The sequence below is a fragment of the Teleopsis dalmanni genome, chromosome 2, assembly GCF_002237135.1.
Source record: "Teleopsis dalmanni isolate 2A chromosome 2, ASM223713v2, whole genome shotgun sequence".
NCBI lineage: Eukaryota > Metazoa > Arthropoda > Insecta > Diptera > Diopsidae > Teleopsis > Teleopsis dalmanni.
Window position 1 is genome coordinate 66,753,240 of NC_051847.1, and position 16,388 is coordinate 66,769,627.

Below are 16,388 nucleotides of genomic sequence, written 5' to 3' on the forward strand. Positions count from 1 at the left end.
AGAACTACCAGTATATAATTTAATAAAGTATTTGTTTATTATACGAAAACTGTCTTTCATATTTCCACAAAAAAAAAAAACAAAACTACTTTCCGAACAACATAATAGTTTTAAATATTGTTTTTAATAAAACAATGAGAACAAAAGATATGCAAATCAACCAAAAAACTTAAACTAGAAATTAAATATTTTTCACTTATAAAAATTTTTAGTTTAAATATTATAATAGGCGTGATTTTTTCTTTAAGAGTAGCAAAAAGATACTCGCAACTAACGAAAGAAAACATGTGAAGAAACAATAATGCTCTTAAAATCTTCAGAGTTAGGTTTTACTCGCAAAAATATTTACGTCCTAAGTTTCAGTGCAGCCAAATTCAAAATCAGTCTATTGTGAATGTTCACCGGAAATATATTGCAAAATTCCAGCTATCCGTCAAAATCATATGAGCATTTTGCAGCGATTTTGCAGTTTATTATTTTAATTGGGTAAATTTGGTTTGGAAATATACGAAATATTAAAAAATATGCAAGAAAACAAATCCATGTCTCGCCATCAGGATTTTCTTTAATTTGGTAGATTTCCTAACTATTCTAAGGGCCTTGACGATGACCGATCAGCACTTCCAGAAAACTACTCACAATAAAAAAAAATTATTAAACAAACAATTCATCAAAAAGGCCGGCCGTTGTGTGTGTGCAAGATTAAATTAGAATAGCGCGAAGCACAGGCTATCAAATTATGACCAAACATATCGACGAACGGAAAATCTGTTTACACCTTGTGGTACAAACTCTAACGGGAGACGAAAAAGAATAGAGACTGCAATATTACAGACACATGTTAAACATATTCGAAAAGAACTCAACCTTTGTTGTCTAGGACTTCAGCACTGCCTCTAAGGTAGTGTCACAGCATACGATCACTCTCTGATCTCTCTGCGAACAGAGAGTGTCGATCACCATCGATGCTGTTATCCGAAGGTGCAAATTTCCAAAAACTTCTCTGTATTTTGAGAATGTGCAAAGAGAAATCGACAGACTTCTCTGTCTCAATTATTTTGTTTATTCATAAACTACTAATAGTAAACAGAAGTCTATAATGAGATTGAAGAGGTTTCATGTTTTATACGTACTAAGTAGAATTTAAGTATAATTTAAATAAGTAGTTACAACCGTATAATGTGATGAGTTCTCTCAACGGAGACGTAGCTATTCCTGTCATTGTCTTTTGTAAAAAAGTTCACTTATTGCAAAACAAGTAAAAACAGTTTGTTAAAATACATACACAAGAATAATATGGTTTATTTAAACAACATTTTTTAAACAAATCTTATTGAATCGTATGATTTAAGAGCAAGGTTGACTCAAAAGGAATATCCACTAAAATATGTTACTGAATTATATTTCCTCCCCTTGAAGGAGAGTTCGCTCTGTATGGCTGTCTGTTAGAAGAAGAAAGAGGGTCTGCTTAATATAGGTGTCCGTTAGCAGTGTTTTTTGTGCTGTGACGAGGAACATCAGTCTATGGAACATCAGATCACTAACTGTGATGCTCAAAAACTCCCTTCGAAGGAGCTGATTCGATCCCTCGAGATACTAAATGTCTAAATACATTATTCTATGGAAGATCAGATCATTAACTGTAATGCACTAGGCTACAGCAGAAACAAAATATTAGGTGCATACCAACTAGAGGATGAAGACTTTCAAAAACTCCCACCTAAGGAGCTGGTTCGATTCCTTCCAGATACTAAATGTCTAAATACATTAGTCTATGGAAGATCAGATCACTAACTGTGATGCACTAGGCCACAGCAGAAACAAAATATTAGGTGCATTCCAACTACAGGAGGAAAACTTTCTAAAACTCCCTTCAAAGGAGCTGGTTTGATTCCTCGAGATACTAATTGTCTAAATACAAAAGTGTACACAATAGATCAAGCTGGTCGCAGTGCAGAAAGGCCTTAGCCTAGCCCATAAACCATTACATTACATTAGCAGTGTTTTCACTGTACGTGAATCAATATTTTTCTAAATCAATTTTAATTAATTGTATGATTAATAGATTTGTTTTGGTATAGGTAAGTTCGTTATACCCCATTTATCGCCATTTACTAAAACGTAAAATAATCAATTTTTAAAGTTTTTTTAATATTTTTATCTGGAAAACAAATTGTTTTTGAGTAAATGAAATCAAATCCCTTTAAGACAATGTTGTAAGTTGTTGTGTGTACAACATTGTTGCATCTGTTGATGCTGCTATGCTGTGATGAAAGATGCCGCAACTCTTAAACGATTTTTAATAATTTTATGATTTTTCGACGAATCTGTACACATAAAATATGGAAATAAATTACGCCTTCTCGCCTTCTACATTGGCTAATAATTTTTCCAAATGTTTCTTTTGATATTTCTACATTGGCGTAACAATTCTATAGAACTTGCAAAAAGTTGCATACGAGCTGAAGATTCGTACAGCATCATTCACTACAGCTAAGAGAGCTGTGTAATAATCGAAAGGAAGTTCTGTGATATTTCTAGGAAATTTTTTTTTTACTAATTTTTTGATAGATACAATTTTTGATTTAATAGTTTTGTGAATGCAAATGCACTCAGTTCACATTTTGCAATTGTGTGTTCTTTTTCATTGACATGATATTCAATTTTTTTTTCTTTAACAAAAACAAATTGTATTCTCTAACAACAAATAAATTGGCTCTTGCACAAATATGTATAGAAAATAATTTTATGTTAGAAAAGTGTGTTAAAGTTCTCACCGTTCACAGAGCTCAACCATCATCTCGAGGAGGTCAAAACAAAAGAACTTGCAGCTCAATTATAAGCAAAACATATCAATTAAAAAATCGTAAAAATAATAAGCCGAATTTGTTAAAATGTGGCCAAATTGTGGCCAAAATGTTGCATTGCGATAAGCTCGCCAGGTGTAACGGTTATAAATTTGTGAAAATTCATCAAGTTTTAGCACATCACGGTGGGACTCCAAACATATGTTTACCACTAATTAGAAATACACTTCAGTAAATCACTAAACAATTAATAAGAGCCTTAGCCAATTTGTTTTTCTGGTGTGCTAAGCTTCATTATACCCATATGTAGCTGAAGTCGATGTTGCACTTGGCGTAGTAAGCATTTCGACCTACCAAACTTTTGAGGAGAAAATAAAAACTTTTTTGTAAAATATTTAACTAAAAAAGAACAATTAACGGAAATTAAAATAGCTGACATTCTGGACAATTCGATGGCAATTACCAGATTAAAGCTTCAGTCTCTGACGTAACGAGAGAGTTTACTTAAGTAGCAAACAGCTTTTATAGCATTGTCAAGAAATAATTGCAAACATTGTAAATACTCTTCAGTCCTACTAGTGACATAAGTCACACCTACTAAAAATGTGAAGATGCACATTATGCATGAATCTAGACAATTTGCAATTTTTAAATAAGACAAAGATACTTGAAGTGTAATGCTCACTGTGTATTTGTTGATTTTAAATCCTTGAATAGCCACAGCCTCTTAGTTATTTATTTAATTAATTATGATAATAGAATAGTTTACAGAAAAAAAATTAGTAACTTTTTTTTCGTAATATAATTAAGGATATGAATATCATGTCAATGAAGGAGAACTTACAATTGCAAAATATGAACTAAGTGCATTCAAACAACTGTAAAACGAGAATTTACTTTATATTTAATAATTTAATGCACGATCATTTGTGTTAAATTTAACAATTTATTATACGGTAATTAAGTTTATATATAACTAGCGGACCCGACAGACTTCGTTCTGTCAAAAAGATTTGGAATGTGGCGGTTTTTATTCCTACCTATTTTATAGTCGGGGCAAAAAATCCTCCTGAACAGAACAGTCACCCTAGTGTGTGGGGTTCAGCCCGGGCAGAAAAGTATCTTCTCTTCCAAGAACTTTGGCCACCCTTTTGGGATCCACTTAAAAACCCCGACTGGGATATCTGCCAGAGGGTTTCAAACTAAGAGGTGAACTTAGGGTTCAAACCTGATTGGAAAATAATCTAAAGGGACAGTGCAAACCTAAAGGTGACAAATATATAAAAAGGGAGTAACTCCCTTGGATAGTGGAGATAATGATATGCAAAGGAAGTCATGGGGATTTAAGAAACATACCTACAATAATCAACAACTTATTACAACACACAAACTCATCTATTCTGGTTATGTTCTTGACTTTTTATATGTAAAAATGAATCGAAAAATGTGTTGATAAGCGCATAACTCTACAACGCCTGCACCAATTTGGAATTAGCAATAATACGATTTTTTCTCGCCGTAAAAACCATCCTTGGACTTCAACCAAAATTTTTAAAAAAAGAATTGATACGCTTACCAACACATTTTTCGATTCATTTTTATATATAAGATAATGTGGTACACGATAATTAACTTTAATGGATTACTTCAGCAATATCTTCCGTAACGAACAGCCATTTTACTACACTGTCGATATTTTGCACTTTGTAAAAGAGGTTGCCAGATAATTACTTTATTTGTTTACACAACTATTAAATCAAAAATTGTATATATCAAGATAAGTTAAAAACAATATCTCCGTAAAACAACATATGCTACCTACTGCAGTAGAAAAGCTATAAACCGCATTTGGGGATGTGCATCTATCATTGAACCAATTCCTCTTTACAGGACTGCCTACTGGTGACCAGAAACTGAAAGTTCGAACTATATAAAACTACAAAATAAAACAAGAAATATGACTGTCTTGCATGTCACTGTCACCACAAGGAATACCCTCTTCGTTTTCTTTGCCTTTCTTAAACCTAGTAGGGAAAACTTAACTTTAGACAAAGTGGTCTCTTTTAACATGGTAGACATCTACAAAGACGACTGCAAAAACAATACACGTGTCGGCTGTGGTATATTTTCTAAAAAACTGGGTTTTAGCCTTTCACTTCGACTGCGTAAGCATTGCGGTGTCTTTCACGCAGAAGTAATGACAGTTTTCTATGCTCTGAAATGGGTTCTAGATATGCAGATCTCTAATGCAAAAATCGAAATTATTTCAACCACATTACACCCACATCTCTAACAATTTAAGAATACCTGTCATTCCTTAATGAGCTAACCAGGTGAATCAGGGTCCAACTCAGATGAGTTCCTTGACGCAGAATCATTTCCTGCATTGTAGGACAGATAAGCTTGCTAAGACAGACACTCTACTTCCTGAAATGCACTTTTCAGATATTGGTGTCCCACTTGCAACAGTTAAACTGGTAATCCAAAAAAAATATCTGAGTATTGCCAAGTAAAATTAAGTAGATGAACCCTCTTCTCAGATCTCCAGATTCATATGGTCTAAACTAGACAAAAAACGCATCAGTCAGCTGCTTTAACTAAGGCGTAACCTACTCAGGAACATAGAACATAGCACACATTATATGAAACTGGGTCTACCTTATAATAACTTTTGTCAGAGCCACAATTTGCGGATGTGAAGAAAATTGTGTTCTACCTCATTTGTTAGTTTCGATCTTTAGCTAGGAGAAAATCTAAAACCTTCGGGGAATTCGTGCCTTTTCCTAATAATAATACATTAATAAGAATATGCATGTGTATTCATTCGTTTCATTACAGGGAGTTTCAAACACTCAAGCGAAACCTCCCCCCCCCCCCCCCCCTCCTTCTCCTTCCCGCCGTTCGTACCCGTAACTGACTGTAGATTTGATATAGTCACAAGGAGCTCATCAGAAGCCACTGTCTCTGTGTAATAGTAGTAATCCCGCAACACGTTCTGACACTTACTTAAATCGCTGAATATGTTCTGTTAATCACAATGCTCCCCAAAACTGTAGACTTAAATCTTTAATAAATTCTAATCTACGCCGATCTTCCACTATGTAGGAAATACTTCTCATTTTATCTAATTGTGGGTAAGAAAAAGAACCACTATTTTAAGACAAAATTAAATTCTGTTTTGCTTTTAAAGAGTTGCCACTGATACCCAATTTATAATTGATTATTTAACTGCTTTCACTTTACCCACATATTTATCTTAATTCACTGAAATTTTTGTCTTATGTATACAACTTATTGATATATTGTTAAACAGTTTTATTATATCAGTACTCTAGAGATGACTACAGACTGAAATTGAAATATCGGTGAATAATAAATATATTTTAAAACTAATTTAAGAGTTGTTCATTATTTAACATTAACCAATTAGCTCACACAGTAAATAAAATTTGGTCGTTAAAACAATAAACTAGAATTTTAAACTAGATATTATTTACTGACTCATTGTGATACGCTGCTAACAAATTCTAAAAGTTTTCCTTGCAAGTGTTAACAAAGGCGAAAAGAGTATTTGCCCATAACACTTCAAGGTGATACAGTCTTGAAATCATTCGAGCATGGCAGTGAGAGAGATCTATCAGGTAATTGCCGCTCTCCTCCTTCTTGCCTTCACAGACTTGACAAAATCTTTAGCTACAACATATATCTTTTTAAATGCAATTCCTATCTGTCAAGATTCCTTCTACCAGTACAAAAAATAATAGTTGTTTTATAAATTACTTGATCGAAAATCTCTGAGTGATCGTAATACCATTAAACGGAGATATCAAAAATCTGGGATGCCTTGGTAAAAAAGATTTAATCAAGTTTTTATTAAAATTTTATAAAATTTAAAAGGATGCTAGTAGGAAATTAATGTAATAAATTTATCAGTTAAAAGCAGCATTACTTAAAATTAGAAGCAAGATTAACTTAGAATTTCGGATTAATAACTCAGAAATCATAACATTTTTAACTAGGAACATTCATGGTATAGGATAAATATTCCCATGCCATTCTTCGAATACACCATTGAGATACATATGATTTCGATATATCGGGAGTATATATATGCTTTTATAACCAGATCATTTAATTTTGTGTAAAAACAGACTTCATGGCATATTTAGAGATAATTGAAGGCTGTGACCAAAACAAAGCCTGGGCATATTAAATTCTTCAACCAACATGGCATGGGTGGTCCATTTTTAAATAGCTTCACTGAAATAGTTGGCAAATGTACCAAGAGCAGTAACTAAATTTAAAAAACATATTTAACCTTGTTATAGAATGAAATTTTTTTCAATTGTTGTTGAAAACTCGCATTAGTACATTTTGATTCTTTGTTATATCAAAAACTCTTCTACTGAACCCTCTAACAGAACCTCTGACTTAGTCCGTGAAAATAAATCGAAAGGGTCAAATGGGATCTTGGGCTATTGGACGGCATGGAGCCAAGATGGGATAACCAATACTTGAGGAGATATTGATTTAAACTAGATTTCAGCTTATAGATGATCAATTTTTGAATTCACTCAGTGTTGAACAGATATTTGCACATTTATTAAAACGTCCAGCAATTTCTATTATACTTTGCTTTCTATCCACAATTGTAAGATATATAGAACCTATTATGTCTGTGTTTTTCCAATATCTTTATTTTTCTATTTAACTTCAAATTCAGTTGACATTATAAGAAATGTCATCTGTCATTGTTATTTACAGGTTTGTCAACACCTTCGCTTTTGTGATTGAATCTAAAAGGCAGTAGTTTACTAGGGTCTAAGTCAGTCAATAGGATTTCTGGTACATCGTGATATGGAACAACTGGTATATGGAACAACTGCCTAATTGCGCCTCTCAAGTTGAGGGGATTGTAAATATTCTACCTGAGGTGGTGCGTAATCTCGGACACTTCGTTTAATGATTGAGCTGGAACTGGAGTCGAAACATTAGTGCCTATTGTAGGTTGACTATTGCCGATAGACCATAAAAAAGTTTTTGTCGTTGATAGAAAAAACCAAGTTTTTTGTTATTGTGAACTGCAAGCCTATAAAAAATTTTCTATCAGGAGTAGATAAATTTGTCTATTACATTTGAGCATTAGAAATTTATCTACCATATACAGTCAATTTAGCATATAAATTTAATATTATTTTTCTTTATTCAATGATTAGTAATAATTCATTAACATTTATAATTTATTAAGCCTACCAATCGACTTAGTAGACAAATGTCTATTGTCTACCAATGACATTTCATAGTAGATACTATAGATTTTTTTTAAGTTTAAGCTTAAGTGCACTAATATAAAGTTGGGTAATAGTTTTTTAAATAAATTTGAGTACTTTCTTAAATAAATATACTATCACACATGCTACTTATAATAGGTACAACTTAAATAAAATATTTTTAAAGGGATATTTGTGTATTACAGTATTTCTGGTTGGTATTAAAAACCATATAATAAAAAATATTTATAATTGTTTTCCTTTATTAACACTTCAATTGTTGTATTCATTTCAGTTTACAATAATACAATGATTATCACCTCATAATCATCCCTAAGCCCTGTGACAATAATTGTTTTTCAATTTAATTCCAATGAAGTCCAACAAATTCCCCCACAAGTCAATCGCAAATGAATAGGTTTTTCCCTTGTAAATTCCTTATTTTGTAATTTATTTATTGCCATTCAATTTTTCCTTGAAGCGAAATTGTCACTACAAACCGAAGGACATCGAAATAATTTTGTACATTTCAGTTTTTACTACCAAGTTGCGAAGTTATTAATATCAATAATACTGTCAGAACATTATCAGGTTACATAATCGATATGGAGACATATGTACGGGAGTACGAATTATACAGTTGCTAGTTTTTGTGGTATTTTAGTCGCACTTAATTCCTTTTTATATTACATTATCCTTGTAAAGAAGTTATTTTTACTTTTCTCTTTATAATTGAGCTTCCTTTTACAAGTTCGATGTGGACTTTGTAATATGGGGGATTTTATCAGATTAGTGTGTTTGTCTGTTCACATCATGTGTAGGTAATGAATGAGAATATGGGAGATGGGTTTCTACAGGCAAAGTGTGGGTATTTGTCATTATTACTACTCCGTGTTGTAACTTTTACACAAATCTTTTGTAAGGTTTCCTTACAAAATACTTTAGTAGTAAAAAGTCCTGATGTTGCTAAACTTTAATATTTATTTAATATTTCCTTTACTTCTTAATATTTTCAACTTTATAACCAATAAATTGAAAAACTATTTTTTAGAAAACCTATTTATTATTATTTTCTTGTAATTATGTTTTGATATTCTTGAATTATCTACTTAAATTTTACTAGATTTTGAACTAATGACTTTGCTATAAAAAATCGGATAAATCAAAATCTAATACTGCTACATTTTGTTGTTGTATACAGTTTTTTAGATAGATAGAGTTCAATAACCTTAACTTTTAAATTAATATATTTGGGTCCCCTAATCCACTTAGGCCAAATGGCCTATTGAGTTACCGTATATAGAGGAAAACGCAGAGTTCAAGTCACCTAGAAACTTTGACTGGACAAAGATACAGTAGATAAGAGACACTTTCATCGTCTTTCCTACAGCTGCGTCAGGGATGATTAAAAGAGAGATTCAATCTTCTCGGATGATTGCGTAGTCTACAGTGACCTATAAGTAAACCTACCATAAGACTCATATCTCTACGTGGCATCTCAATGAGAATACAGGATTTCATTTTAATAGAATGTGGCTAGATTGCATACAGACACCTACATATCGTTGCGACTTTGCATCTTTTATTAAAAATTTTAGCACAGAAAGAACTTAGTAACAATTTGCATGATGTTAACGAAATGTCTATATTAGTTACGAGTTCCGATTGAAGTCCTGAAGCACGCCTTCTGACAAGCTCGTCTGCTCTGCAATTGCCGAAAATATCCCTAGGATCGGGGACCCAAATTAGAGAAATATTTAGCTGCGTCGACATTTCGTTTAGAGATGTGTAGCAGTCAAAAATCGTCCTACATGTAAGATCCCAGATTCGGTACAGTAAAAGAATACCAACAAACATATGAATTTATTGCTATTTCAATTATACAACCTGATAAAGATAAAATGTACTAAATTAAACCAAAGTTGGGATACTTCTTCCATCTTTTGTATTCAAAAACTATAATGATTTTCGTTCCAAAGCATTAATTTATAAGACCAATTCATTTTATTTTATGTAAGACCGTCTTTACAAGCAGACGCCTTTTTTCTAAATACAACTTATTTCTCATATCGCATCCCGACTTGCGCCATGAGGTTTAGGTGAAAACGATGCACGAATAAACTCATCGAAATGCCGAGTCAAAATTTCCAAAATATTTATTGCATATAAATTTGTAGATAACCCTAAAATCGAATAACTTGTTCATTCCTTTGTAATTGGTTGGTTAATTACCCTTTTATTTACTGTTAGAGCTCACTTGAACTAAATTTGATGATAAAGAAAGAAATATTCCATTCAAACTGCACATTCATAAAAGTTGGTCTCAAAAATGTACTTCGCGTACATACACTACTTAATTACAAGGTGAAAGTACTTTGCTATTAGAAACTCAGCATTTCCCTCTTTTTTTGTACCTTGTACATCATGTTGGAGGTCAGTTCTAGATAAAATTTATGCAAGTATTTTAAAAGAAAATTCTTCGCGTTATTGTAACAAACATTACTATAATTTTTTTTGTTTATATTTTTTTCAAAACAATTCTGCTTGATAAACAATTTCGTCTATAATTATTCCAAAGTAATTTGCATTGATAATGTGTTGCTGTTTCTTACTAAAAGATACTTTATCTGATAACATATCTTCCTCCCAGCAACTTTCAAATTTTCTACTGTTCACTGACGTTTTTCAAATGCACAGACACAAGACCTTTTAATAGCTTGCCTTCCATCTGATTTAGGTCCAAATTATCCCCCTTTTTGATTCCATTCTACAACCCAGATCAGAGTCGGTAGAGTTCATAAATACTCCAATAACATAGCAGACTTACACTTTCTTCCCCCCTATCGTTAATAAAAACCTAGTTAATAGTTTTCCCAGTTAATAAAAATTATTGCAAACCCACTCACTCTATCATGGCTAATAAAGTTTCCTGAAAATTTTTTTTTCTTTAATGACCTGAAACGATCTGTCGGTGCTAGCTCATGTATTTGGTTGAGTTGTCAAAAATATTAGAAAATACTTCAATGCTAGAAAACAAATTTCATCAATTTCAAACGATTAGATTTAATCGTTAATATGCTACACATCAGGAAATATATTCTCTTTTTACTACATATCAACATTGTATTTATGTACTTATAGCTCATCGATAGATTTCGCTAGATTTCAGGTACTTAAACCCTTCTCATGACTAAGTCACTACAATTATAAAAAGTAGTTTTTTGAAACTTTTGATAGAGACAACTATACTTTATTGACATTGTGTTTGTATACATATAGCTCATCAATTAATATGTTTAGCCCTATTCATGTCTACATACCTGTATTCATAAAAAGCGATTTTTATAACTGGAAATATTATACGGTAATTTCTAAACCTTTTGATACAGACAACTACATTTTGTCGACATTAAATTTGTGGAGATGTAGTTCGATTACCTTTGAAAAAAGGTTTCAGACCCTTAGACCCTACCAATTGGGTACAGACAACGACATTTTGTCGACATTAAATTTGTGGAGATGTAGTTCGATTACTTTTGAAAAAAGGTTTCAGACCCTTAGACCCTATCCATTAGGTACAGAGAACAACATTTTATCGACAATTCATTTCAGAATGCGCTCAGCGCTCTCAAGTCCTACCTCTAGCTAGTAGTAGCTAGAAATCCTATATGTATTTTATAAATGTTTTTGACATAAACAACAATTTATCGACATTGTATGGATATGTAACTCAAAGATTTATTTCGAACTTCAAGCCCCATCTCAACTTTTTAATATTTTTTTCAGAATTTGAAACATGTTTTTGTCTTATTCTCTAAAACTCAACTTTAACCATCGGAATTTCCAAATTGAAAATTCCTGAAATTTTTTTCATGGTTTGAAACATGTTTCTGCCTTATTCTCTAAAACTCGACTTTAACCATCGGAATTTCCAAATTGAAATGTAGGTTTTCATTTTTGATATATCGGGGTGCATCAGTTATAACTCATAGAATCTTTAATTAAGCTCTTTGCAGAATTACTACGTTTGACGAATAGGCAATACCATATAGCTGTACTCGTAACCCGTACATACATTTTAGTTTAATGTATTGGTTGTATAACAAGACTTCATAGTCTAAACATAAGGGAGACTGACATCCGATTACCCAAGTAAAGTTTAAGCCTTGAGCTTCATTTGAGTCCTTCCTATTTGTTTTAATATCATTCTTATAATCTTTACTTAAGCTCTTTACAGGATAACTACGTTTAACGAGCAGGCAATGCCATATAGGTGTACTCGTAACCCGTATATACATTTTGGTTTAATATATTGGTTGTATAACAAGACTTCATATCCTAAACATAAGAGAGACTGACATTACCCAGTTAATGCTTATAGCCATGAGCTTCATTTGAGTCCTTCCTGTTTGTTTTGATATCATTCTTAGAATCTCTACGTAAGCTCATTACAGGATTACTACGTTTGATGAACAGGCATTGCCATAGAACTGTAAGCCGAATATACAGATTAGTTTAATGACTTGGTTGTATATCAAGACTTTACACTCTAAATATAAGCGATATCCGATGAGTCCGCTAAGGCTTATAAGCTTGAACTTCATTCAAGTTCTTTTTGTTCCGATATGTACGTCACTGTTTTTGTTTGCGGAACTACAATTCCGTTGAAAACCTACATTTTAATAGCTTGAACTTTTATATGGTAGTTTTTCATACTCTCCACTTTTAAAGTGGAAAAAAGGTTCCCCTTTAGAAACACTTCTTCCGTCATAACACCATTAGCCTATTGATCAGTCCTGTGTACTATGTTCTAATGTGATTTCCCATAAAATTTGTTATTCTAAGTAATTATAATATAATTGTTTGAAATTCTTTTGTGTTTTACATTAGCTTATCTCTCATGAATCATATTTGAATTATTGATATTGAAATATTTAAATGAATTCATTTACTGGTCAATACCAAAAGAAAAAAACACTTATTTATAATAATTATCATAATAACAGAAGGTTTTTGTTATGTAGAACGCGAAATTTGAATATAAATGACATTTTTACGTGTTAAATACAAAATAATATTATTTTTGTATAATTGTTGGCTTTGTTGTTGTTATCTGGGGTAAAAAAATATTTTTCACTATATTTGACATATGAATTTCTTAATCTTCAAAATGGTACATTTGTCATTATTAAACCTCATTTATCTTTTATAAATATTTCATACCAATAACAAAAAGTACAATATATAGTAAAAATAAACTAAAAATGTTCAATAAACTTCATAACCACAAAATAAATAATAAAAAAAACCTAATTTTTCTTTTGTGAAGAAGAAAAAAGAATAAAATTTTTTTAAAGTTTTCGAGGCACAGTAACGTGTGACGAGTATCGAGTGACGAGCGGCGAGTGATGAGCGGCGAGTGACGAGTGGCGAGTGACGAGTGAGTATTTTAGCATCAAAGCCTGCACAATGTTGGCTTTGTCAATACTGAGGACTGCGTGTACACAAGACAAGATCAGCCAAGTATCTACATCTTCAGGTGTGCTGTATGCTTCGACAAGGTGTTGAGTTCCGTTGCGTGTCTTCGGTTCAAATGATATTTAATGTGCCTAATTATCCATCATCTTTGCATTGTCGTTGACATTGTATCAATTTTGTAAGAAACCTTTTTATGGTTGTAAATATGTTTGGTGCCATTACTGACATCTTTTCAACATGGTTTTTATTGTTACTGTTGACTTTTTTATACTGTCCATATGTACGACTGCATATACTCGTTCAATGCGGTCTGAATATATTCGTGTGATATATTCGGTATATTTGTCGGTATTTTAATAAAGCAATTTATTGTTTACTCTAAAGTGGGAAAAGAGTTATAAAATCAATTATTCAAATTAGAATGCTGTCGGTTAGTCTCTTTGAACCTTACCGGATGTTTAACTGCAAATGATTCATTAAAATATTGTAATTGAAATCTGTGGATTAACAAGAAAGTACCCAAAAATGATTAGGAATTGTATTTGACAACAAATACATGATATAAGATAACTATTATAATTATATTGGATTTCCAATATTCATCTATATCAATTTTAGTTTCTTTACTTTATCGCAATTTTTGTTATTTAAGAACGACAAATAATAGCTTTAACTTTTGTAATTTATGCAAATTCTTGAATATGTATAGGTCCTTTTGGGTGACACCCATTCATTGCCTTTATCAGTGAGGCAGATTGATGTTGATTTGCTCTAAAGTCTTGTGCTATGCTTTTTAAATAATACAATTTAACAACTCCTTTAAAATATACTTTAGTTTCCCATTTCACTTCATCATTTGATGCAAGTCTCTTTCCCTCAAGCCATATTCAAGACATTTCATTTTTAGAAACAAGTAATAGTCACTGGGAGCCAAATCTGGAGTATACGGCGGGTGAAGAAGCCATATGTACCGTAATTCATTTAATTTTACCAGGGTTTTCATTGACGTGTGAGTGGGTAAGTTATCCCGCAAAAAAAAATTTTTTTCTTCGACTAATGTGGTATTTTTTCTTGATTTCCTCATCGATCGATCCAATAAAAACAACATAATATGTGTTATTGCTTTCCCTTTTTCCAAAAATAGTCTATAAAAATAATTTCACTTGAATTCTAAAATACGAAAGCTAAAACTTTTCCAGCACTACCCCGGGGTTCTACCCGTTCTCTGGCTTATTGTTTTCCCTCGAATGTGAAATAATGGATCCATATTTAATCAATTGTCACTAGCTGACTCATAGTCAGCTAGATCATCCATCTAGCTACCGTTTAAAACTTGCCAGGTATACAAAATATAATTAATTGTGTTCTGATATTGCTACCCGTTATGAAGTCAGGACATTATCAATCCACCTAGTAAAGATGTGTGGAGGAGATGTTAGTTTTAATATAAATCGGAAAGGTCTGTTAGGGGCTTTATGCAATACAGCGCATTTTTTAATTCCTTGTAATATTGTAGAAATTTTAATGAGATGATATTTTTTCAATAGTAACACAAGGATGTAACACCGGCTGCTTGTCGAATATTCTCCAACGAAAAAGATATTTAAAGCAGTAGTTGGAGGAAGAAAACCGTATGTCCAGTAAAGTGATCAAAAGAAATGCTGTATTATTCCGAAACGGGTAACAGGTTGTTATGCCCAAATAAGAAAGTAAGAAATTAAGCAAATATAGTTGCAATTTGCTGTACATTGATAGTCTCGAGGTTTGATTTATAAATCAGTACAGATTTTAGACTTTAAAACAGTATCTTATGTTTTGAAAAAATATTAGACTATGTTTGGGAGTTTCAATGTTCGTTTTTATTATCAATATTATATTTATAATATATAAATATAATATTCGTATTTATAATGAGGTAAGTATAAGCTGTGAAGTGTTCAATTTGGGTAAAGGTAATTTAAGAAGTTATTATATCTTAATATATGTATGAGTGTATTCAAATAAAGATAAGGTATATATGATGTCTCTAATCATCTCTTCACATAGGCGGCATTCATCTTTTTCAGATTCCTTGACAACAATTTTTTTGATATCATATTAATTTAAGAAAATTTATTATTGCTTTCACCTTGCTATATTTTGCCATTATAAAATTCTAAATTTCGAAAAGGATTTCCCGAAAATCCTAGTTTCAGCGATCCAAAAGATCCCTATCGAGATATTGTGTTCTGTGTATATATTCCGATTTTCACAATTTTGATTATCGATTTTGATTTTCTCGATTGTTTTGATTATTGATAGATTAAGTAGAGTATTTAAATTAAGATTTAGTGATATAAGTCCATCATCGACAAGTGTAGATAGGCTTTTATGCGACTTTTTAAAAAGTCTCCCAAGCTAATCTAAACTGGATTTATTTGAGTGAACTCTATTGATGGGAATAGAGTTACTAAAATATGTTTTTGTATATAATTAGCAGTTTTATGTGTTACAGCGAATGTAATAAACTATCTGCTAAATATACACCTAAAAACTTCAACTACTATATACCGACGGTATTCAGAGATTACCTATTTGTAATTCTTTTCAGCTGCTGTCGATCTATCTCAGTACTTATGAAAGTTGCATTGAAATGAACAGGTTTTTCTCAATTTTGCTTTGACTGGATTCCATAAAAAATGGATTCCATGAAATATTTTAAAAAGTCTTACTGATATCCATATAAATTTTGTCCGTAAAAATTTTTATGCAAAACAGATTACATTAAAGAGTTAACATTTTTGGGCTTCAAATATTTTACTTCATACGAGTACAAGTTTACTTTAATTCCTCA